This window comes from Alexandromys fortis, unplaced genomic scaffold (genome assembly GCF_014885135.2).
Source record: "Alexandromys fortis isolate MF-2015 unplaced genomic scaffold, M_Fortis_MF-2015_v1.1 scaffold_8_9099976_23576923, whole genome shotgun sequence".
In the NCBI taxonomy this organism is placed as follows: domain Eukaryota; kingdom Metazoa; phylum Chordata; class Mammalia; order Rodentia; family Cricetidae; genus Alexandromys; species Alexandromys fortis.
The window spans coordinates 1,273,660-1,281,338 of NW_026067899.1; positions in this window are offsets into that span (position 1 = coordinate 1,273,660).

Below are 7,679 nucleotides of genomic sequence, written 5' to 3' on the forward strand. Positions count from 1 at the left end.
AAAAAAAAAAAAAAAAAAAAAAAAGGATGATGGGCTGGCTCTTCAGGGCACGGTGAGCATGAAAAGACACTGGCACCTACCTTAGCTTTATTAAAGGTGCTGGATTGCGTCGTGACTCTAGCATGGGAGTCAGAGAACCTGGCGTTGCTGCTGGTCCTCTGGGTTATCAGGTGGGACACGTGGCTGGACAGATCTCGGTTTCTTCCTTACCAGAATGAGGTGTTAGGCTCCAGCTCGACTACCAGCCAGCCAGACATGCATTACTGGGAGCATGTAGCTCCTAGCATAAGCCGCCATAGTTGAACCCAATCATCCCTCCACCTCACCCACTTTTCATTCATTCTATTTCCCCTCTGTAATTAGGCTGCAGGAACAATAGACGCTACAAGATAGTTTTGAAACCACACTAGACGGAGCATCTCAGACATCCAGTTTAGGTTGCAAGTTTCTTGAGGCCATACCTTGTATCCTATTGAGCAGGACCATGACTGTGATAAAAGCACAGAGATTCTGTGATCAACTGCCTGCCTCAACCTCTTTTTAAGAGTTACTTCTATTTTGTGTGGATGAGTGTTTTGCCTGCATGTGTATATGTGCACCATATGTGTGCCTGGTGCCTACAGCGGTGCCTACAGAAGAGGAGGTCAGGTTCAGTGGGATTAGAGTTATAGATTGTTGGGAGCCTTCATGTAGGTACTGGGAATTGAACCAAGGCCCATTGCAAGAGCAGCAGTGCTCTTACCCTCCAAGCCATCTTTCCAGCCCCATGGCCACAACCTTTGATTCTCCCAACTGCCTGTTTACTTGTGACTATGTTGCTCTCTTAAGATCCCAGAGCTGATGACTATTATTACAGTTTTTCCTATCACTTATTCGGCTGTTTCAAACTTTTAAAAAAAATCTTTTGGCAAGTTGATTTTTTTGGCTAATCCTCACTGGGCAGAATATAGATTTACAAATGTAAACGGCAATAGCAAAACAGTTCTGGTCAAAACTCGATCAAACCTTGTTATTCTTTCATTTCAAAGGCTTCTGCACACACACAAAAAAATAGATGTATTCTCAGCAGTGATATTGTTCAGAAGTCCTTAGCACCCTCTTACAACCAAGAACACCCTCAAAAATCAGCATGCATTCTAAGTGTGTGTATGTTTTAAATATACTCGAACAAAAATATTACCTAACCCCTTATTCAGGGAGATTGTTTCCCCTAAACTGCCCTTTAACAGAAGTCCTGGAAGTGCCACTAGCTGCCAGAGGAAGAGCAAGGAAGCCATCCTTATGTCCTTATGCCCGCCTCCCCCGGGAGTGCCAACAGCTGCAGCGCAGGCTCTTCTGGGGCATTTTCTCCAGCCATCTCCGCCCTTCATCTCAGACTGAGAAACCCTGATGTCTGGACCACAGCGTCACATCTCAGAGTTACCCACCTTGTCTCCAAAGGCCAGTGCTTCAGCTGCGGGACAGGCATGCAACCAAGCATCCTAGGCCGTGAGTATAGTCATTGCCTTAAAGTCGGAAGTGACGTCTGCATCACTACGGGTTAGTAATGAACACCTTGATGTGCTGCCATCTTTTGGCCCCTAGATAACGGACTTTAATGAAGAGCCGCCAGGTGTGGGGGTTCACAACAGTAACCCCAGCATCTGGACGGCTAAGGCAAGGTGACAGTTGTGAAGTTCAGCCAGCCTAGGCTACGGAGAGAGACCTTGTCTCAAAAACCAAAACAAAATGAAAAGTAACCGTTGGTAAGACTTCTTCAAAAATCAGAAAAGGCCCCTCTCTCTCTCTCTGTCTCTCTGTCTCTGTCTCTGTCTCTGTCTCTCTCTCTCTCGCTCGCTCTCTCACTCCCCCCCTCCCCCCTCTCTCCTTTTTCCGTTCAGAAAATCTCCTTATTGCCTAGCTTAAGTAGAAGACATGGGTTCTCATTCTGTTTCTGCATTTAAGGTATTACACCACACACATGTGCCCTCTGGAGAACTCTACACTCGTGGAACTACACAGTAAACCAGTCTTAGCCAAGCCCCTGAAAGGGTTGTGGTTGCTACTACAGAGTCTAAGGATGCCCCATAAGCCGGGGGGAGTTAATTGCTCGCATGCTGTCTCGGGACAATGTCCTAGCTGCCTAAGACGGGGGAAGAAAGTGCTTTGCTAGACATCAGAACTTGTGCAACGCAGCACCGCCCTTATGAAGCTCTCCAGGATCAAGTCTGGATCTTCAGATCCTCCTCTGCCTTTCTTGACCTCGAGAAACCGAAAGTCTCCTAAAAGCTGTGTCTTGCTGTGGTTTCCTGCTGGAATCCTAGCGCTCACTGGTTGAAACTAGGAAGTGCCCAGTTTTTCTTTACTGGAATCAGGGAGAGGGGTGTAGCACTCTTTCAGGAGGGCCTTTGACAGAGTTCTCAGCATGGTTCTATAAATTAGACAGAAAGTTTAGCTGGTGACCACACAACACAACGAATTGCTCTAAGAGTGGGAAGTTAAGCTGTAGGGGCTGAACCACCAATCTGATGGAGGGGTTTCCCTAGGTGTACTGCTGGATTCCCCTCGCTCAGTGGCCCGTTCAGCCTCGTAGCAACTTGAAGGAAGACCTAGGTGACATGCACGTGTAACAGTGGAGGAACCTGAGTTTAGAAGGAACAGCCAACATGTCTGATAGAAGAATCATTTCAGGAGCTAGAGAGATGGGTACTTCTCTTCCAGAAGATCTGAGTTCAGTTTCCAGCACTCACATCAGGCAGCTCACAGCCATCTCCAATTCCAGGGGCATATGAGCCCTCTGTCTTCCATGGGCATCTCCATTCATGTGCACAGACATATACATATAATTAAAAAATAATAAAAATAATTTTAAAAAATAATTATTTCAAAACCCCATAGTTTCAAAACCCACCATGCTGAGTATGGAGGCACAGGCTAACCCAGCACTTGGGACTAATGAGTTTGACACCAGCTTTGGCTATGCAGTAAGATTTTGTCTCAAAACCAAACACCTCAAAAACCTTTGAGAACCTTTATGGAACCTCACTGCATCAGGTACAAGCTCCCTGTAGCTCTTTCAAAACCTTCAGTATCTAACCCAAATTTTCTTTCTCCAAAATTATGTACCATCATCATGACCTTCATATCTGCATCAGGCTGAACCATGTGTTTGTGTTCTCTTAACCGGCTGCTTCCCTTCTGGGACCCTGTCTTTAAGAACCAGCTCAAGCCTTTGCTTCCCCAAGGCCGTGGCCACTCTTCTGTGGATTAGTAATAATCCCCTTCCCTGTGGGTTCTCATAATATTTTACACTAGGATTTTACTCCATAATATAACCATTTAATAATTTACATGCCCGTCATTTCCTGCTCTTCCTGAACCTTAAAAGCAAGATCCATGGGTATCACTATTGTGTCTGGGTCCTATGCCTACCCGAACTGACACAAGGCAGTATTTAAAAGCACTCAAATATTTAATGAGGAAAAGAGAAATGAATTACAGTTGGGTTTATGATTCAATTAGTTCCATCTTTAGTGATTAGAGACTAGAGATGGATGGAAATGAACAATGCGTGGTCATTAATTCTGTTAGGCAAATTACTAGGAGCATTGCAAATACATGAATTGTTAAATGTATTTAATCCATAAAAAAGGAGCTGAAGGCTCAAATGATGCTGCTTAGTTGGCTCAGTATCACATAGCTCCTGAGTCAAGCCGAGATTTGAGTAAACCACAGTCGGCCGGATCTCGCCTCTCCTTTCTATTTCTATTCCTTTCGTTTCCTTTCTATCGCACTGTACATTAGAGGAAATGTACTTTTAGAAATGGCTGCTAATGTGAGGCTTTTCAAGTAGTGGTTCTCAACTTGTGGGCTGTCGCTCCTTTGGGACTCGAACGACCCCTTCACAGAGGTCATCTAAGACCAGCAGAAGACACGGCTATTTTCATTGCAATTCATAACAGTAGCAAAATTACAGTTATGAAGTAGCAATGAACATAATTTTATGGTTGGGGGTCACCACCGTGTGAGGAACTGTATTAAAGGGTCACAGCATTAGGACGGTGGAGAACCACTGGCTCAGCGGCATCTGCTGTTTCCATGACTCTTTCCCAAAGGGTGCAGCCATCGTGAAAGATAAGGTAACGGTTTGCTGTGCTTATACCTGAAGGCTTTTGTATATAATCAGGAGGAAAAATACATATATTCCATGCCTTCATTTTTTTCCTGAAAGACTTTAAGCTTCTTTGGTGATATTTAGTAAAATTAAGTTTCCCAACTAAATAGCAAAACTGCAAAGGTACTGGGTATCCCTTCAGGTAGGATGCTTCACAAGGTGAATACACAGTTTCTCATTATAATGGTTCAGGAACAGACTCCCAGACCTCTGTCGAGACTCTCCTACACCTCGGTGGTGGTGGTGGTGAACATCTTTAATTGGGAAGTAGAGGCAGGGGGATCTCTCTTCAATCCCAGCACTTGGGAAGCAGAGGCAGGGGGATCTCTGTGAATTCGAGGCCAGACTGGTCTGCAGAGTGAGTTCAGGACAGCCAGGGCTACACAGTAAAACCCTGCCTCGAAACAAAACAAAACAAGAATATCTTCCTATATATGAACCCGCCATACTAATGAAGTATTCAAGAAAGTGAAACACTCTATACACCTCGGAGGATGGGGGCATGTCTCCTCAGGTCTGACTCAAGTCTACTCATCATCTTCGATTCCTCTACCACTGTCTCCCTCCCAGCATCTTCACCTTCTTGACATCTTTCCGTGTCAATTCTTACCCTCGGCATTGTAACAAAGAATGCTACTGAACTCTAAAGGCCAGCATGCAGAATAAAATTACTTACACCCAAAGTGTAGGAACGATAGTCAAGTTTCTGCAGTTGAGGCTTCTGTGCCAACAGATGCAATAGAGATGGAGAGGTGAGGCTCCATCCCCAGATGTTGCATCTGAGACTCGGATGAGTTGCTAAGTTGTTTTAGTTGTAGGCAAGCTGGTAAGACCAACTATCATTTTTACACCCTTTGTATCTTCCAGGAAAAAACCCTTGTCATCTTGGATAAAACAGATTCTCAGATTCAAACTTCTAGGTATTTTAAGAAGTCAATGGATAAAATCTCATATGACATTAAGTTTTATTGCCAGTTTCTTGAATTTGGAGTCACTTTTTCCATTGCAAAACATCTGTTGTTATTTGAAAAACCAGCAATTCTATTCTATAAGGAAAGAGCTAATTCCATTTAGTAATTATGCATGAATCAAGTGATGTAAATAACCTTATATTAAAATTTTAGTTATCTATACATTGTTTGTGCATGTCTTTCTTTTTGAAAAAGAATCTTGCTCTGTAGGTCAAGTTGGCCTGGAACTCACTATGTAGCCCAGGCTGACCTGACCACTCTACTGCTTTTGCATCAGACTCTCAGGTGATGGGCTCACAGATGGGAGTCAACCACGCCCAAGCTCACAGCCGTTTTTCAGTATATATATATATAATTAAAAGATACTGTTAATCCCAAAGATGCGAGGAGAAAGACCACTGACCCAAAATCACCAGGGAAAAATAGATTAAAATAAGCAATTAATTAAAGCAAGCTTTTTTTATCCTTGTACACGGGCTGCCTTCCCCTAAGGCAGGGTTCAAGAGGTCAGCATCGGATGTGAGGAAGACAAGATTTTTATAGTTCAGGGATAGCAAGTTTCCAAATGAGAGATTTGGTGGGCAAAATAGGTGGGTTATAGGAGCAGAATATAAGCATAGCAACTTACAAAGACATATTGCAAGGTGGTCATAATAACCTTTTGAAACAAAGGTAGGTTTGCCAGATGGTTATAATATTTTTATTTTGAAACAAAGACATGATTGCAATTTTCTGAATGACCAGTACAGAATCATTTGTAGTTAGGGTTGCTAGGAGGCACAGCCCAATACTTAAGAAGCAGAGGTTTTCATAAGCAGAAATGAACTTAGTTTGTCTTTACTAGAAATGACTTTTAAGCCTAAAATGGAAGCATACTGGTTCATCATTACCTATCGCCAGTAATGATTCCTTTCTCTCTCATCTTCATTTATCTTTTACCATTAGGCCTGATCCTGTGTATTTGTTTTGTTTTGTTTTGTTTCATTTCACTCCCCCCTCCCCCAAAGTACACAAGTAAGCAACCTAGGTCCGCTGCTCTGCTCACACGAAGGACCCAAGGATCGATTGCTCCTCACAACCCTGGCCAGATCCTGCCCACATAGACCTACCATACCAGCTTTCAAGATGGAAACGTTCTGGCCAACTATTACATTCATTTGCTCTACACTTCTTATGTAGTATTCTTCCTCACGTTGAAATTTACCCAACTAATATTTTTGTTAAGTTCCAATTGCCCTTTTCTTTGGCCATCACCGGCTCTTCTCTTACTTTCTAAGGTCCATTTGTATTAAGGCTCTGTCCACACTGTTGTTCGTAACACCTTCTAGTTTAGCAGCATCTGCAAATTTCATTAACATGCTATTTACTCCCTCTTCCAGATCATTAAAAAAAATGCAATTTCTTATGTATTAAATTTTGCGGTCGAATAGATTTAATTTGCTGTTGTAATTTCAATGCGTGTTTTCTAAAGACATAATGCCGTTAAGAATGGCCTTAACATAGGCTTAAATCCATACCCAGTTTATAGTTATTTCACTATTATGCAACCCACTTGTGTTCCTTAATCAGCACTGTTGTGAGCTCCATTGAAGTTATAATCTATTGATTTTCTCGTCCCGATTTTTCAATACAGTCATCATCGTGGCTTTAAATGCACAGCAATAGCACAGTTAGCCATTGTTGTGCTCAAATCCACAGCTATTTATAAAAGGAAATTAAGTCTTTTTTTCCCCCTCGTAGATGTCCTTCCACTGATGTAAGAAATGTTCTACAGTCAAATCTCTAATTCATAGTCATAATATTTTTTTTTCTGTGCACAGTACTGATGAAGTAGATCTACAATCTCCTTCGTGTTTGTAAGCAAGGAAATAACGCACAAGGTATAAACGCATTATGTAGTTTATAAAATCCATTCACTGTTCTGTATATTTATATAAAGAAAGATAGTTATGCTATGCATTTATGTATTTTTTTAACTATGCCCGCAGGCCCCTAGGGATCTGAGGTGACTTTGTTTTTTGACAACGGACTCCAGCAAACCGCCGTCAAATCAGGGTGTGAGATTTATTAGGCCTTTGCTTCCCTTTTTGTCATACATCACCCTCTTTATTAGCCTTCTCCGGTACTAGTTTGCATTTTCAGTAAGGCGAGTCTCTCCGCCTGCCACTTCTGGACATATGTGGCAGTTTTAAGTCATTAGACATCCAATTAGTCTTGGTGTCCTCATCTTTGTTTTCTGTCTGTCTCTTTATTTCTTTCCTTCCTGCCCCCCCTCCCCCCGCCCACGGCATCCTTACAATATGATCCCATAGTGACTTTCTATTTTATACCATGGAAGTTTTTTGTTTGCTTGCTTTTGTTTTTACTTCTAAAGTGCAGTTTCCCAATGTGAGCTGCTTTCCTGATAGCTGTGTGAGCCATCTCAGGGTACAGTCATAAAGTTTACCCGTAACTTTAAGACTTATTTCTAATTACATATATCTGTGGGTGTCTGCACCTGAATGCAGGTGCCTGTGAAGGCCCAAAGAGCGGGCTGGGCGCCCTGGAGCTGGATA